Source organism: Nicotiana tomentosiformis, chromosome 9 (assembly GCF_000390325.3).
Source record: "Nicotiana tomentosiformis chromosome 9, ASM39032v3, whole genome shotgun sequence".
NCBI lineage: Eukaryota > Viridiplantae > Streptophyta > Magnoliopsida > Solanales > Solanaceae > Nicotiana > Nicotiana tomentosiformis.
In genome coordinates this window covers 51,782,061-51,800,257 of record NC_090820.1, presented here as the reverse complement: position 1 = coordinate 51,800,257, position 18,197 = coordinate 51,782,061, and the positions used below count along the sequence as shown (strand labels likewise).

At 38.1% G+C, this 18,197-nt stretch overlaps 1 long non-coding RNA gene across 1 annotated transcript in view; it reads left to right on the top strand.

Moving 5' to 3' along the window:
* Positions 1–17,801, top strand: part of LOC108948961 (uncharacterized) — a 91,494-nt gene extending 73,693 nt beyond the window's left edge. Inside the window, exons 2-3 of the long non-coding RNA XR_011410868.1 lie at positions 17,588–17,666; positions 17,766–17,801. This is a non-coding gene — a long non-coding RNA (uncharacterized lncRNA). The remainder of the gene's footprint in view (positions 1–17,587; positions 17,667–17,765) is intronic.
* The last annotated feature ends 396 nt before the right edge of the window (positions 17,802–18,197 follow it).

The window sequence follows — 18,197 nt, the reverse complement described above, 5'->3', positions numbered from 1 at the left end:
CAATTTTGGCCTGGGGCATCAAAAGCATGAAGATGGATGTAGAACAACTGAAAAACAGCCGTACAGTTGTCTACGGCGAAAGCTTCTACTCAGAATACCAAGGGCGTGTTTTGATCAGGAGGAATGCTGACAGCAGAGTCCATATGCACCACAAAGGAACTCCAGAGGCAATACTGAGCATGTGTTCACGTTACTATAAGGAGACAGGGGATATCAAAGATATAAATGGTGATGCTAGAGCAGCTTTGCAGCGAACAGTTACAAGGATGAAAATGGATGGTCTGCACTGTGTTGCTTTTGCATATAGAAGTGTACCAGAAGAACATCCGATTGATTGTGAAGGGCATTTCCATCCCAAGATCAAAGAAGATGATTCGATCTTATTAGCATTTGTAGGTCTGAAAGCTCCATGTAGAGAACAAGCAAGGAAAGCTGTGATGAACTGCCAAAATGCGGGTGTGAACATCAAAATCATTACAAAGGATGATATCCACACAGCTCGTGCATCAGCTGTCGATTGTGGTATACTTGAGCCTAATCATGACATATCCACTGGAGAAGTCATAGAAGGAACAGAATTCCAAGAATATGCTGAAGATGAAAGATTGGAGAGAGTTGAAAACATTCGTGTGATCGCAAGAGCCTCAACATTGGACAAGCTTCTGATAGTACGATGCTTGCAAAAGAATGGTCATGTTGTTGCAGTTACTGGAGAAAGTGTGGGTGATGCAGAAGCACTTAGAGAAGCCAATGTGGGGATTTCACTGGGTAATCAAGGAACTGATACCGCAAGGGACAGCTCAGATATTGTCATCATAGATGATAACTTTGCTTCCGTAGCCAGAGTTCTAAGTTGGGGAAGAACCACATATAACAATGTTCAGGTATTCACACAATTCCAACTAACAGCAACTATTGCTGCTTTGGTGATAGACATTGTGACAGCAATTTCAGCTAGCGAGCCCGTGGCCATCAACATTGTCACAGTAATTTCAGCAGGCAAAGTTCCCTATGCAATGCTTCAGGTACTTTGGGTAAAGCTGATGGTGGGCACATTAGCAGCTCTGGCTCTCACTATAGATGAGCCTGGAACAAAGCTCATGCAACAGCCACCAACTTACCAAAATGAGCCATTTATAACCAATATTATGTGGAAGAATATCTTGGGCCAAGCTCTGTACCAGATCTCGGTTTTGCTGACCATCCAATTCACAGGTGAATCAACATACCAATTAAGTGACAAGGAAAAAGACACCATGATATTCAACATCTTTGTGCTCTGTCAACTCTTCCACATATTCAACATGAAAAAGTATGAAGGAGATCTGGGGGAGCTAAGAACAAAGAGGTTATTTTGGGGGATAGTGAGAATGATAGTCCTTATCCAGGTTGCAATGGTAGAAATGCTGAAGAAGTTTGCATGTACAGAGAGGTTGAATTGGCAGCAGTGGAAAGTGTGCATTGGGATAGCTGCTCTGTCATGGCCAGTTAGTTGGCTCATAAAATGCTTACCTGTTCCAGGAAAGCCTTTGTTTAGCTGTAGGAAAAACCAAAACTATAGTTATTCCAGATTTGGATCAAGTGCTAGGTTATAGACAAGTTTGCATTGTCAATTCCTAGCTATCTGCTTGTATATTCTATAACACTTGAATCTGCTTGTACATTCTAATTCATTTATTATTGGCAGTTCCCTTTTATCAACAACAACAACAACACTAGCAAGATAGCAAGATAGCAAGAAATCGAAGCGAAAGAAACAACAGATAGTAATAGAAATCAAAAAAAAAAAAAAAAAGTACAAGGCTAACACTAGTACTACTGGTATGGGCAAGGAAAACGCACGACTACTTACTAAACTTCTATCCTAATTCCCGATCTCCACACCCTCCTATCAAGGGTCAATGTCCTCGGTAAGCTGAAGCAGTGTCATGTCCTACCTAATCATCTCTGCACAATACCTCTTTGGCCTACCTCTACCTGTCTTCAGACCCACCAAGGCCAACCTCTCACACCTCTTCACTGGGGCATATATACCTCTCCTCTTCATATGCCCGAACCATCTAAGATTCGCTTCCCGCATCTTGTCTTTCATGAGGGCCACGCTTACCTTGTCCCCAATATTTTAATTCCTAGTCTTATTTATCCTGTTATGTCCGCACATCTATCTCAACATTCTCATTTTTGTTTCTTGACTGGCCAACATTCCGCCACATACAACATAGTCGGTTTAACCACCGCACTGTAGAATTTACCTTTAAGTTTTGGTGGCACATTTTTACCACATAGAACACCAGTTGAGAGCCTCCATTTCATCTACCCTGCTCCGATACGATGTGTGACATCCTCGTCAATCTCTCCATTTCCTTGGATTACTGACTTAAGGTACTTGAAACTTCCTCTCTTGGGGATGACTTGAGTATCAAGCCTCACATCTACATCCGCTTCCTGAGTCGCGTTGCACTCTCAGTATTCTGTCTTGGTCTTGCTCAACTTAAAGCTTTTAGACACTAGGATCTATCTCCAAATAGGGTATAGAGCATCCAAAAAACACATATTGCACAATCATTTGCTATATTAAACCACAGACTAACCGACAAGCATGACTAAAGAACTGATCCTGCTACACTATAATACAATATTTTGGAAACCCCAATCCACAATTGCAAGAATAAGCACACAGCATGATGTGAAGATAATCACTCAACCATCTGGTCATAAAAAAGAAGGAACAAAATGGCAAGTGATTCCTGTCAGTTATTAACCCTATTATGTCTTTCTTTAGACTAGACCCTACCATTGTGGCTTTAACCTGGTAGGAATTAGCAAACGATCCGATGCTTTTCGGAAGCTGAAAACAACAGTAGAGAAAACCACAGAAAGGTGAGACTGGTATCATGCAGTTAGTTTCTTTACAAAAATAGAGCACTCTCTATGGCAATTGGTGAAAGATTATAAGATTATACATAATTCAAAAGGAAATCCCGCTTATGGGCGTAAGTCTTATGCCATGATATATAGAGCTATTATAAGTAAAAGTAAGAGATATTCGACACCAAAATGAAGTTAAACTTGAATAGCAATGGACAAAAGTATTCCTCATGGATAGAATTTATCTAACTTGATAAAAAGTTAGACATAGAAGCTGACAACAGTAAAGTTCCCTTGAAGGAATATATGGTCATAAGCATGTCCGGTCCTACTATCGCCCGAGTTAGTGGGCAACTTTACGCATTATATTCTTATAGCTTGCAAAGAAAAATGGTTCTTGCAGAAGTACCATGTTCATTGTTTTTCAATAGCTACCCAATAGCATTCCCAAAAGTATGCTGATTTCTCTTCAATAAAGAGAAATCTGATTGCTTCACAATTAGCAATATACATTACTCTTTTAGTTCTGTTTCTCTTCAGAATAAAACCAACTTAACCATCTTCAGCTTTATTAGCCTTTTCCAACTGATTTCAACTATAGGGAAGCCTACGCATTATATTCTTATAGCTTGCAAAGAAAAATGGTTCTTGCAGAAGTACCAAGTTCATTGTTTTTCAATAGCTACCCAATAGCATTCCCAAAAGTATGCTGATTTCTCTTTTAGTTCTGTTTCTCTTCAGAATAAAACCAACTTAACCATCTTCAGCTTTATTAGCCTTTTCCAACTGATTTCAACTATAGGGAAGCCTATTGTCTAGGAACTTACTTCTCCAATTAACCTGACATTCCATCTCACTCAAAAAGTGACTCCTTCCTACCAAAATATCAATCTTACAAAATCCAAGTAAATATTTCCTCAATCCAATCTGATTAATAATCTCTGCATTTCCTATTAGACAAAACTTTTAATTGCTACAAGCCTACAACCATTGAGCCTAGGTTTAACAGTATCTCTATAATCTATTACTCCTTTTATCCAAACTGCATAATGATCCTTTGAGTATCATCTACTACAAGGATAAAAAGGAACAAAATCAAAGTGGCAAATCTCAGCTAACTGCTTATCCAAAATATCAAAAGAAAATATGTAAATACATACACACAAACACCAGTGACTGATCTAGCAATGGGCTCGTGGGTTCAGAAGAATCAGTGCTTCAACGTCGAACTTTATAACTGTACAAGAAAAGTAAATATAGAGTTAGTTATGCATTTTCAGATTCACTCTTTCAACTCAGAACCCACATATTATAAATTCTAGATACAGACACAGAAGTAAATATTATAATTTCATACAGACATGATACAAGTTGCAAGTGTTGTACCAAGCTGTCAGCTTACAGTGTGAGTCAGGTATATGTCGATTAGAGATTTTCCTTTTCTTTTCTCCTATAATTTTTTGTTTAAAAAATCTTTTAATGGACATCCACCTGCTTCAACCTCTAAATTAATAGCTTGATACAACACTTGCTGCAGCAGCTATGATATATATGACTTGCAATTTTGTCATTTGAAAACAGAAAACCCATCAAAGGTAGTCACTTGAAATATCTGAAATAGTTTTCCACACTATAGAAAATAAAAAGAGAACCCAAAAAAACAAAAAACAAAAAATATCTATGGTTACGCTTTGTGAGTTTAATTCTCAACAGAGACAAGGAAAAGAAGAGTTAGCTGCTCTGCGATACTAACATTGCAGACCACAAGTCAAGATGCGCTCCAGCTCAACTGCATATATTATATAATTACTCTGTTTCAATTTATGCTAACACGTACTTTTAAATTTATAGCATAAAATAAGATATATATATTTTATGTGACTATAAATTATTGTATAAAGATAAATTATTTTAAAATATGAAAATGAATTATTCTTTTTGGCACGATTATATAAATTAAAATGAAGGGATTATATTATATATTTCTGTTATATTAGAAGTGCGAGTATATCATGTGACACAGACACGTCTTCTGATTTCAAAAGGAAGGACTAATATGTTGGTAACAAAGATCTTTACTCTGTCACGGTGGAAAAGTAGGGAAATTATGCGCTTGTCGATGGGTTAATTTCTTCGCTCTTGTGTTATTCAAATTCCTGTTGTATCCCTATACTAATTGACTTGGTTTGTTTAGAGAAAGACTAGATAGGTAATTTCTCAAGCCACTCTCACTCCCACCTCTTAAATCTCTACTTTACCAAAATTTCCTCCACATCTCCCTTTCGCTTTCTCAAGATTTCCTTCGCTTCTCCGCTGAATTTCTATTTTTTCTACTATATTAGAAGTGCGGGTACATCAGGTGACACAGACACGTCTTCGTCGAGATGTCTGCTTGCTGATGGGGTAATTTCGTCGCTCTTGTGCTATCCAAATTCATGTTGTCTCCCTGTACCGGCTTACTTGGTTTGTTTAGAGAAAGACTACATAGGTAATTTCGCAAGCAACTCTGACTCCCACCGCTTAAATCTTTACTTTACCAAATTTCCTCCGCATCTCCCTCTTCGCTTTCTCAAGATTCCCTTCGCTTCTCCGCTGAATTTCTGTTTTTTCTACTATATTAGAAGTGCGAGTACATCAGGTGACACAGACATGTCTTCGTCGACATGTCTGCTTGCCGATGGGGTAATTTCGTCGCTCTTGTGCTATCCAAATTCCTGTTGTGTCCCTGTACTAGCTTACTTGGTTTGTTTAGAGAAAGACTACATAGGTAATTTCGCAAGCCACTCTATTTTTCTACTATATTAGAAGTGCGAATACATCAGGTGACACAGACATCTCTGCTTGCCGATGGGGTAATTTCGAAGCTCTTGTGCTATCCAAATTCTTGTTGTGTCGCTGTACTGACTGACTTGATTTGTTTAGAGAAAGACTACATAGGTAATTTCGCAAGCCACTCTGACTCCCACCACTTAAATCTCTACTTTACCAAAATTTCCTCCGCATCTCCCTCTTCGCTTTCTCGGGATTCCCTTCGCTTCTCCGCTAAATTTATGTTTTTTTAATGTTGCACATCAATTTCTACTATATATTGACAAGAGATTGTGGTGTTTGATGAGTTTTTGCAGTTCTATATTTGCTCCGTTGGTTAGTTTTACTCTTCTGTTTCTTTTCCTTCAACTGTTGTTGGGTTTGGATTGTTTCCTCTAGGATCCACGTAAATTGATTCAATTTAGCAGTTTAGGCTACTATTTGTGTGTTTGTCAAAGCTAAATTTTCAGTATATTTTTTTCTTTTTGATATAGAAATACCCAGAATCTCTTGGGTGTTCTCTTCTCGAAAAATATTCAACTGCTTATATATCCTTGTCCATTTCATTGTATGTTCTTCAACTTCTTCGTGCTTACCTTTTCTGATCAAAGTTTAATTGTTCAACACCTCAGTAAGAAGTTGTTGTTTGAATTTAAACATTGTCAACAGTTTCTTTGTTGGTATTGAAGCACGGTGCTTTTTAATCCTTTTGTTTTAGTTGGGGTTGATAATAACACCAACTGATCTACAAGCCTTTCTTGGTTTATACTTGCTATCTGTTTCAAAATGTTCGTAGTTTGGCGTTGAGATATGATTGATTTGCTCCATTGTTTTGTCTCTTCAATTCTAGAATTTTCTTAGCTTTGGTGTTTTGTGGGACAAAAAGTTTGTGCAATATAATATAATGGAGAGTGGAGGTGGGGAATGCTTCCATTTACAAAAATATAATTTTCACTTCTAGACAACCAAATACAAAGAATTTGAAAGAAAATTATTTTACATCATCCCAAATAGGGCCAAGTATTTTATGTTTTACAATCAGATTTGTTCTTGTATCACTGGGCATCCCACTATAGTGGTCCATTTGTCATATGATGTGTTATTTGTATTAAAAATGTCCATCAAAAATGGGTTGAAGGATCCATGTTATAGCTTCTGATGGCTGAAACAGGTGACACAGACACGTCTTCGTCGACATGTCTGCTTGTTGATGGGGTAATTTCGTCGCTCTTGTGCTATCCAAATTCATGTTGTGTCCATGTACTGGCTTACTTGGTTTGTTTAGAGAAAGACTACATAGGTAATTTCGCAAGCCACTCTAACTCCCACCGCTTAAATCTCAACTTTACCAAATTTCCTCCACATCTCCCTCTTCGCTTTCTCAAGATTCCCTTTGCTTCTCCGCTGAATTTATGTTTTTTCTACTATATTAGAAGTAAGAGTACATCAGGTTACACAGACACATCTTCGTCGACATGTCTGCTTGCCGATGGGGTAATTTCGTCGCTTTTGTGCTATCCAAATTCATGTTGTGTCCCTGTACTGACTTACTTGGTTTGTTTAGAGAAAGACTCCATAGGTAATTTCGCAAGCCACTCTGACTCCCACCGCTTAAATCTCTACTTTACCAAAATTTCCTCCGCATCTCCCTCTCCGCTTTCTCGAGATTCCCTTTGCTTCTCCGCTGAATTTATGTTTTTTTTGTATGTTGCACATCAATTTCTACTATATACTGACAAGAGATTGTGGTGTTTGTTGAGTTTTTGCAATTCTATATTTGCTCCGTTGGTTAGTTTTACTCTTCTGTTTCTTTTCCTTCAACTGTTGTTGGGTTTGGAACCCGGGATCAATTTGAAAGAAGGATTCTTCTTTTAGAAGCTTAAACGGTAAGAGTTGACCAGAGTTTGAATTTTGTGTAGACGACTCCAAAATGACATTTTGATGATTCCAATAACTTCGTATGGTGATTTTGGACGTAGGCATGCGTCCAAATTTAGATTTGGAGGGCCGTAGGATAATTTGAAGCATTTTGGCGAAAATTGGAAAGTTGAAGTTTTGGAAGGTTAAGAGGTTTTACCGGGAGTTGAATTTATTGATATGGGACTCGGATTGTGATTCCAAGAATTGAATTAGCTCTGTTATGTCATTTGAGACTTACATGCAAAATTTGACGTCATTCCGGGTTGATTTGATATGTTTCAGCGCGAGTTGTAGAATTTGAAAGTTCATAAGTTCATTAAGTTCGATTTGAGGTGCGATTCATAGTTTTGATATTTTTCTATGTGATTTAAGGCCTCGATCAGGTCCGTGTTATATTTTAGGACTTATTGGTATGTTCGAACGAGGTCCAGAGGGGATCGGGTGAGTTTCTGATAGGTTTGGGTTGTGTTGTGCTCGTTTTTTATTTTTCGACGTCATTTCTTCAAACATAAATGGTACTACATTAAGAAAATGAGCTCCAATTTATGTGTTGATTGAAGCATTAGATCTGTATCGTAATTACGGAGCCATAGCAAAAAGAATTGTCGAATTTGGACATCATATGTGGGAGTTATTCTCATTTTAGTGTCGGAGAAAAGAGCTGGTGTTGGTGCTTCGCAGATGCGAAGTTGGGTCCGCATCTACGAAATATGATCTGCAAATGCGGAAATTACAGCTGGCAGACCGCAGGTGCAGAGTTTTGGTTGCAGAAGCGAATTTTCCTATGTATTAAAAAAATCAGACTGCATTTATTTAGTATTTTGAGCATATCTTGAGTTCTAGAGCTCCGATTGAGGTGAATTTCGCGGCGTTATTTTCGTCTTTTCATGGAGGTCAGTATATAACTATAATTTTTGTATTTTATTATTATTATTACAGAAGTTTATTTTTGAATTAATCCATGTTTGGATTGGAGAATTGGGATTTTTTATCAAAACACTTTTCTAAAGAGAATAATTGTGTTTTGAACATCGATTCGGAGTTGGAATTGGATGAAATTAGTATGGTTTGACTCGTAATTGAATAAGTGTTCGGATTTTATAAATTTTGTCAGTTTCCGAGGTGCGGGCCCGGGGTTGACTTTTTAGTTTTTGTTAAAGATTGAAGCTTTATTATCCGGAATCATTTCCTATAAGTTTTATTTATGATTTGAAGTTATTTTTGGATAGATTTGAGTCGTCCAGAGGTTGTTTCCCTCGAGAAGGTCATTTTAGTGTAACGGTCTAGCTACTTTTAGGTAAGTAACTTTCCTAACTTTGTGTGGGGAAAACTACCCCTTAGAATTTAGTCATATGTGTTAATTATGTCATGTGAAGGCCGAGTACGCGAGGTGACGAGTACGTACTCGTACTTATTTGTGGAAAATTGATCGTTTAGGGTTCTTAGGTTCTTATGTTTATTAGATGTGAAGTTGTTTTAGTATGTTAAATCCTTCATTTACTAAATTTACCCTTACGTGTCTTATTTGAAATTAATTGATTCATGTTTTACCCTTGTTTCCAATAAAATACTTATGTGCCTTAATTGAAGATGTTGCCTCTTTTATTGCCATGCTATCGTTTTCGTAATATCTTATCCTTAATTGAAGTTATTATTATCCTTTCTGTAATTGCTTATTCTTAATTGAAGTTATTATTATCCTTTCCGTAATTGCTTATCCTTAATTGAAGTCATTATTATCTTTTTTGTAATTGCTTATCCTTAGTTGAATTTTCTTAATTGAAGTCATTATTATCTTTTTTGTAATTGCTTATCCTTAGTTGAATTTATTAGTATCTTTTCCGTAATTGCTTGTCCTTAATTGAATTTATTAGTTTCGTTTCCGTAATTGTTCAACCTTAATTGAAGTTTTGTTATCCATTTCATTGTTGAATTATCCTTATTTAGAATCATTGATTCATGCCATCTCTCTTACCGCCTAGTTGTACTTATGTGGAAATCATTGTTGCACGCTATCTCTCCCCTTGTTGAGCTATTCTTGTTGAAACCATTATTCTCTGTTGTTTCTTTCATTGTGATCTTGTTCATCCATTTCTTTGTGTTCTGAAGTTCTTGAGTTGATTTACTTGATGTATTCTCGTGTTATTGTTGTTGTTGTTGTTGTTATTGTACCAGTATTATTGAGCCGAGGGCTATGCGTGGTTGTGGTATTGACACTATTTTGAGGAAATGTTGTGGCATATAGGCACATGTTGTGAAAGTTATTTTATTGTGTTGTTATGTTTTGGCACACGTGGTATTGTTGAGAGGATTATTGGGGTGTTTTCACGTGAGTTGTTTGTGCTATTGTTACTATTGATATTTGCACATGCGACGTGACAAGGCGGGCTATATATGTGGGTTTGCGCATGTGGCGAGACAAGGGAAGAATATTATTATGCGCGTGGCGAGACAAGGCGGACATTTACTTTATTATTGTGCACGTGGCGATACAAGGGGTGTTATGTCGGAAAATGATTTGTGATGGCCTGGGGGCATTGTTATTGTTGTTATTTGTGTAGTGGTGTGCCTACCCTGTGTGAGTTATACCGTGTACATTTTGTGATGATCGTTTCTTATGTGTCATTCATTGTCTCTACTCTTACTTGTTGACTTGAATTGTGGTAGAACACTTGCACAAGCATACATATTAATAAATCACCCATATCGGTTAAGAAGATGAATCCTGATGTTATTGACCATTTACATGTACTCCCGTCTACTTGCCTTCTGTGTGAGAGTTATCGTGTTGGCATATGAGTCGTTCGTGCAGTCATGAGTCATTGTTATTATTGGCACGTGAGTAGTCCGTGCGGATATTAGATATTGTCACTCTCTTGGCACGTGAGTCGTCCGTGTGGTTATGATTTTGTAATGTGGGAACAAGAGGTCAAGTGATTAGGGTTCAAGAATTGGGACTCGTGATTTGTGATTATGAGGTACCTCGTGAAAATTCCTGAATAGATCTGGTGTAAAAACGGTTGTTCTTGTTGAGTTGTTACTTGTTTTCCTTTATTTGGTTTCATCGGACTTAGACTGTGTCCAACTTATTCTACTGCATTACTATCCGTTTGCTTCTTGTTGCTAATTGTTGTTTCTAGTGTTTCATTGCAAGTATTGTTTTTTCTTCCTTACCATGCTTAGCTTTATATTAACATTGTTTCCCCGTTATTTCACCTTCGTACTTGTTCAGGTTGTTTAGTCCAATAGGTATCTTGACTATCCCTCGTCATTACTCCACCTAGTTTAGTTTTGATACTTACTAGGTACCGTTGTGGTGTACTCATGGTACGTTTTCTGCACATTTTTGTGCAGATCCAGGTATTTCGGAGTTGGTTGATCAATAGCTAGTTGTTCGGGTTTTGCACGTGCTACAGCTAGAGCAGCAGTTGAGGAGCCTCCAGTGGCTCATGTTGGGGACGGGCATCGAAGGCGCCTGTTGTTTCCCCTGGACATCAGGAGACCTTAACAGTTTTTGAGCATGTTTGGTACATTGGCTCAGACGGGGTTGATTCCGGTTGCACCGACTACTTCACAGACCGGGGGATGAGCTCAGATTCTCGTCGCCCGCACCTTAAAGTAGTGGGCTCACATTAGTCAGGTTCCGGGTGTGGTGTCGGCTCTGCCAGTTATTCCAGTTCAGCTCGTTATTAGGGTAGCATCATCTAATAAAGAACAACTTAGACTTGCAAGGTTCAAGAAGTATTACCCTCTGTAGGTTCATTGAGGGGCTCAGTCATGATATCCGGTTCAACGTGGCTCGGGAGTTGGAGTCAGATGATCAATTTCAGTAGGTGGTAGTGATCGCTCGACGACTAGAGGGCATGCGAGACCTGGAAGGAGAGGACATGCGGGGTTAGTAGAGAGATGACATAGAGGCTAAGAGGCCTCGCAGTTCGGGAGGATCTACTCGTCCCCATTTTGGAGGCAGAGTACGCCATGGTAGAGGTTATATGGGTTAGTTAGTTCAGTTTGCACTTCAGGCTTCGCGCGGTGCTTCAGAAATCAATGGGTCTCAAAGTGCCCGTGTTTGACAGCTTCAACAGCCACGCCGACGGATAGGTTATTTTAAGTGTGGATATACCAGCCACATGGTGAGAGATTGTCCCAGACTCCGGACAGATTTGTCACAGCGGGGTATTCATGCTATGAGTTATACTCCAGTTGCTGATATCCCTACACTGCCAGCTTGAGGTGCAGGTCAGGCGGGTAGAGGGCGCCCAAGAGGAGAGGCACATCCATTTATGTGCTTTCTACGGTAGGGATGGGGCCGCTGCACCACATGATGTCGTACAAGTATGGTTTCTATTTATTATAGAGGAGCATCATTCGTATTTTGTTTCGGTTCTGCTTATCAGGTTGAGTCCTCTTATGTTGCTTCACATATGGGTGAGTTTCATGATTTTGTACTATGCTTATGTGTTTACCTATGTTGGGAGATTCTATAGTGGTAGCCTGCGTCTATCGTTTTGTTTTATTCATTATTAAGAGCTATGAGACTAGGAATGACTTTTTGTTACCCATTATGGTAGGTTTTGATGTGATTTTTGGGTGGTTGGTTACGGTTTGTAAATTAGATGCTCTACCGGTGTGGGAGTTTAGCATGTGTTGTTAGCGGAAATTGAATTAGTGGAAGGTTTCGGTTGGTATGATGTGTAATGTACTTGTGATTCAGAGATGAGGATGCGATCCTCGCGTTTCCACGAAGTTTGTTATGTTTGGACCGGGCTGCGTGCTGCGTTGAAGTTATATTAGGATGAGATCCTTGTGATTTGTTCATATACTTTGATTCTCCCTTGTGGAATTAATTCATAGTATGCTACTGATAGGGAGTTGTGCTTGTCGGGCTTGTTTGATAGTTCTTTCTTGTGTTCCCTTGTATATTCAGTCATATTCGTGCTGTGCTTATAGGGTTTTAGCTTGCAAGGTGTGTGCCCAAGTGGTGTTGGGTGTGACTTTTTGATTTAAGTGAATAGTGATGGCGTCTTCGTGTTTCTTGCATCGTTGTCGGTGTTGTGGAAGTTTGGAATAAGGTTCTAGCTTATATGAGGTTAATTGCCGGTGCTGGGTTTAAGTATGGACGACTATTGTGATCAAAGATGTTGTTATGGACATATGTTTAATGTGTTACGTCGTGTGTTTGTATCTGGTGAGTGTAGACATAGGTTATTGTAGCTGGTTGAGGCTGATACCGTGTGTTGATGTATGAATCAGGACTTTTGGAAACGATCGGATGGTGAGAAATTTGGTTCTAAGCCCTATTGGTATTGGTGGAAGGGAAAATCTTCAGTTGAGGTGGTGTTGTTAGGCTTACGTTGATTTGGGGTGACGTGGGGTCACCCGCGGGTGCATTTATGGTATGTTGACACAATGACTGATGACTTCAAAATCGTTCTTGGCACGCTCGAGGGCGAACATTTGTTTAAGAAGGGGAGAATGTAACGATCCAACCAGTTATTTTGAGAATTAACATCTCGTTCAGCGGCTTAAGGTCTCGAGCAACTTCGTATTATGTATTATGACTAGCGTGTGTTGTTGAGTTCGGATTTCGGATGATTCAGGATCAATTTGAAAGAAGGATTCTTGTTTTAGATGCATAAATGGTAAAAGATGACCGGAGTTTGAATTTTGCGTAGGCGACTCCAAAATGACGTTTTGATGATTCCAATAGCTTCGTATGGTATTATGTTAGACTTAGGCGTGCGTCCGGATTTTGATTTGGAGGGCCGTAGGATAATTTGAAGTATTTTGGCGAAAATTGGAAAGTTGAAATTTTAGAGGCTTAAGAGGTCTAACCGGGAGTTTACTTTTTTATAAGGGGCTCGGATTCCAATTTCGAGAGTTGGATTAGCTCCATTATGTCATTTGAGACTTGCATGCAAAATTTGACGTCATTCTGGGTTGATTTGATATGTTTCGGCGCGAGTTGTAGAAGTTGAAAGTTCATTAAGTTTGATTTAAGGTATGATTCGTAGTTTTGATGTTGTTTGATGTGATTTGAGGCCTCGAGCAAGTCTGCGTTAGGTTTTGGGACTTATTGGTATGTTCGGATGGGGTCCCGAGGGGCTCAGGTGAGTTTCAGATAGGTTTGGGTTGTGTTGCTCTTGTTTCTTTATGTTTCGATGTCGTTTCTTCATGAATAAATAGTACCAAATTAAGCAAATAAACTCCAATTTCTGTTTTGTGAAGCATTAGATCCGTATCATAATTACGGAGCAATAGCAAAAAAAAAATCGTCGAATTTGGATATCGTATGAGGGAGTTATGCTCATTTTAGTGTCAGAGAAGAGAGCTGGTGCTGGTGCTTCGCAGATGCAAAGTTTGGTCTGGTCCGCATCTGCGACCCCGTATGTGCGAAAATGGTTCGTAAATGAGGAAATTACAGCTGGCAGACCGCAGGTGCCGAGGTTTGGTTGCAGAAGCGAAATTCCCTCTGTATTAAAAAAAATCAGACCGCGTTTATTTAGTATTCTGAGCATATCTTGAGTTCTAGAGCTCCGATTTAGGTGACTTTCACGGCGTTCTTCTAGTATTTTCATGGGGGTCAGTATCAAACTACAATTTTTGTATTTTAGAATGATTATAAAAGTTCATTTTTGAATTAATCCATATTTTGATTGGAGAATTGGATTTATTTTATCAAAAACATTTCTAAAGAGAATAATTGGGTTTTGAGTATCGATTCAGAGTTGGAATTAAATAAAATTAGTATGGTTGGACTCGTAATCGAATGAGTGTTCGAATTTTGTAAATTTTGTCGGGTTCTGAGATGCAGGCCCGAGGTTGACTTTTTAGTTTTTGTTAAAGATTGAAGCTTTATTATCCAGAATCTTCTTCTATGAGTTTTATTTATGATTTAAAGTTATTTTGGCAATATTTGAGCCGTCCAAAGGTTGTTTCACTCGAGAAGGTCATTTTAGCGTAACGATCTAGCTTCTTTGAGGTAAGTATCTTTTCTAACTTTGTGTGGGGGGGGAGGGGAGGGAACAACCCCTTAGAATTTGAGTCATTTGTTCTAATTGTGTCATGTGAAGGCCATGTACGCAAGGTGACGAGTACGTACTCGCGCTTATTTGTGGAAATTTGATCATTTAGGGATCTTAGGTTCTTATGTTCATTAGATGTGAAGTTGTTTTAGTATGTTAAATCCCTCATTTACTAAATTTACCCTTACGTGTCTTATTTGAAATTAATTGATTCATGTTTTACCCTTGTTGCCAATAAAACGCTTATGTGCCTTAATTGAAGATGTTGCCTCTTTTATTGCCATGCTATCTTTTCCGTAATATCTTATCCTTAATTGAAGTCATTATTATCTTTTTTGTAATTGCTTATCCTTAGTTGAATTTATTAATGTCTTTTCCGTAATTGCTTATCCTTAATTGATTTTATTAGTATATTTTCTGTAATAGCTCAACCTTAATTAAAGTTTTGTTATCTCTTTTATTGTTGACTTATCCTTATTTAGAATCATTGATTCGTGCTATCTCTTTTACCGTAAAGTTGTACTTATGCGGAAATCATTGTTGCGCGCTATCTCTCCCTTTGTTGAGATATTCTTATTGAAACCATTATTCTCTGTTATCTCTTTCATTGTGAGCTCGTTCGTTCATTTCTTTGTGTTTTGAAGTTCTTGATTTGATTTACTTGACGTATTCTCCTGTTATTGTTGTTACTTCTGTTGTACCCAGTATTGTTGAGCCGAGGGCTATGCGGGGTTATGGTATTGAAACTGTTTTGAGAAAATATTGCGTCATATGGGCACATGTTGTGAAAGTTATTTTATTGTGTTGTTATGTTTTAGGACATATGGTATTGTTGAGAGGATTGTTGGGGTGTTCGCACGTGAGTTGTCCGTGCTATTATTACTATTGATATTTGCACATGCGACGTGACAAGGCGGGCTATATATGTGGGTTTGAGCATGTGGCGATACAAGGTGAGAATATTATTATGCACGTGCGGTAAGACAAGGCGTGCATTTACTTTATTATTGCGCACGTGGCAAGACAAGGTGGGCTATGTCGGAAAATAATTTTTGATAACTTGTGATGGCCTGAGGGCATTGCTATTATTGTTATTTGTGTAGTGGTGTGCCTACCTTGTGTGAGTTATACCGTATACATTTGGTGCTGATCATTTCTTGTGTATCATTCATTGTCTCTACTCTTACTTGTTGACTAAAATTGTGGTAGAACACTTGCACAAGCATACACGTTAATAAATCACCCATATCGGTTAAGAAGATGAATCCTGATGTTATTGACCATTTACATTTACTCCCGTGTACTTGCCTTATGTGTGAGAGTTATCCTGTTGGCACGAGAGTTGTCCGTGCAGTCATGAGTCATTTTTATTATTGGCACGTGAGTCGTCCATGCGGATATTAGCTATTGTCACTTTCTTGGCATGTGAGTCATTCGTGCAGTTATGAATTTGTAATGTGGGCACATGAGGCCAAGTGATTAGGGTTCAAGAATTGGGACCCGTGATTTGTGATTATGAGGTTTGGTACCTCGTGGAAATTCCTGAATAGATCTGGTGTAAAAGCGGTTGTTCTTGTTGAGTTGTTACTTATTTTCCTTTATTTGGTTTCATCGGACTTAGACTGTATCCAACTTACTCTACAACATTACTATTCGTTTGCTTCTTGTTGCTAATTGTTGTTTCTAGTGTTTCATTACTAGTATTGTTTTGTCTTCCTTACCATGCTTAGCTTTATATTAACATTGTTTTCCCGTTAGTTCACCTTCATACTTGTTCAGGTTGTTTAGTCCAGTAGGTGTCTTGACTGTCCCTCGTCACTACTCTATCGAGGTTAGTCTAAATACTTACTGGGTACCGCTGTGGTGTACTCATGCTACGCTTTCTGCACATTTTTGTGCAGATCCAGGTATTTCGGAGTTGGTTGATCAATAGCTAGTTGTTCGGGTTTTGCCGTAGAGACTTAAGGTAAACTTGTCGTCACGTTCGCAGGCCTCGGAGTCACCTTCTAATATTGTACCTGTATTGTTTATTTCTATTCTGAAACAGTTGTATTTAGTAATTTTTCTAGCAAACTATGTAGAGCTTATGACTTGTACTACCGGTTTTAGGATTGTTGGCTTGTATGGAAATTTCCATATCAAAATTCAATGTTGTTGGCTAAATTTTTTTATTAATTCAGGAAGTGTTAGGCTTACCTAGTCTTAGAGACTAGGTGCCGTCACGACATCCTACGAAGGGAAATTGGGGGTCGTGACAATGTGATAAGTTGTTTGAACTTTTCGAGACATACGTCATTTCAACTGCCAAAGTTAGAAATCCACAGTCTTATTCAATACACATCAGCCAATTTGAATGGGTCGTCCATAGGTTCATTATTGTGGAGTCTATTCCAAGGAATAAAAAAAAAAGGAGGCATCGTTACCTCCTCCGACGAGACTAAATACAATTTCCTTCATTGACATCGAATAACAACCTTGCGGTGTTGAATTTGGTATCTTTCAAATTAGTCTATGTCTTACAACAACTTTATTACTTGAAACTCATGGTGGATCCTAAAATACTGGTTTTACCTACATTTGTTTTTTATTCATAATAATAGATCTACCAGTTGTTATGGCAAACTGTGGGGCAATGCAATACACCACCGATCCAACTAAGAGATTTCAAGAGGCTATAGTTATGGACAACGGGAAAGTCATTTAATCTTCTATTACATAAGAAAATGTCTAGCTGATACTCATAAATATACAAGAAGAAACCTATTTTCTTCACTATATGGGAAGACTTGGCAAACAATGAAGGAATTGAGTTAGTGAGGCAAGTTAGGCAACTACAAGAATACCCGGTTATTGTTGCGAAGCGAATAAATACCACCAAATACCGTGGTGGTAAGATCATGCTCGTCAATATTTCTACATATGAATAACGATTTCACTTTGTTTACTAACAAAATTTACAAACACAGTTTCTCGTTTGGCAACAAGATACAACTCGACAATCTTAATAAATACCCTATATGTGGAAGCAACTGAATTACGGAATTGGTACAACACAAACTGCGTTTAAACTGCATTACATCATCATTTAACTGTTGTTACTTATATCAAAAAATAAATTCATGATATTTACTGTGCCAATTACAGGGAAAAGGACAACAAACAAATGCTAATGGCATACACTTTGAAAAGTTCATCGGACTCACCTTCATTATTGAATCTTGCAGTTGTTGACGACGAAATATTATCCGTTTCAGCTACTACTATGCAAACCTCCACTGTGAGTTTATTAAATTATAAGACAAAATATCGATAACTGCCACGCCAGAGGCTTCAGTTGTGCATCTTTTATACTATTTAGCTAATTGTCCAACACACTCTAATATGCTAATGTTCATGTCAGCTCAATAGCACTGTGCTCTAAACAGTATTGGAGTAAGAAAAATATTTATACGCTTTTCTGTTAGACTTCAACTATAAAACATTTAAAGAAAAAAATATATCAAACAAACTATATGAGTTCATTGAACTTATATTTTGCTCCATTTATAAATAAATTTATTTTCAAGTAAAGAAAGA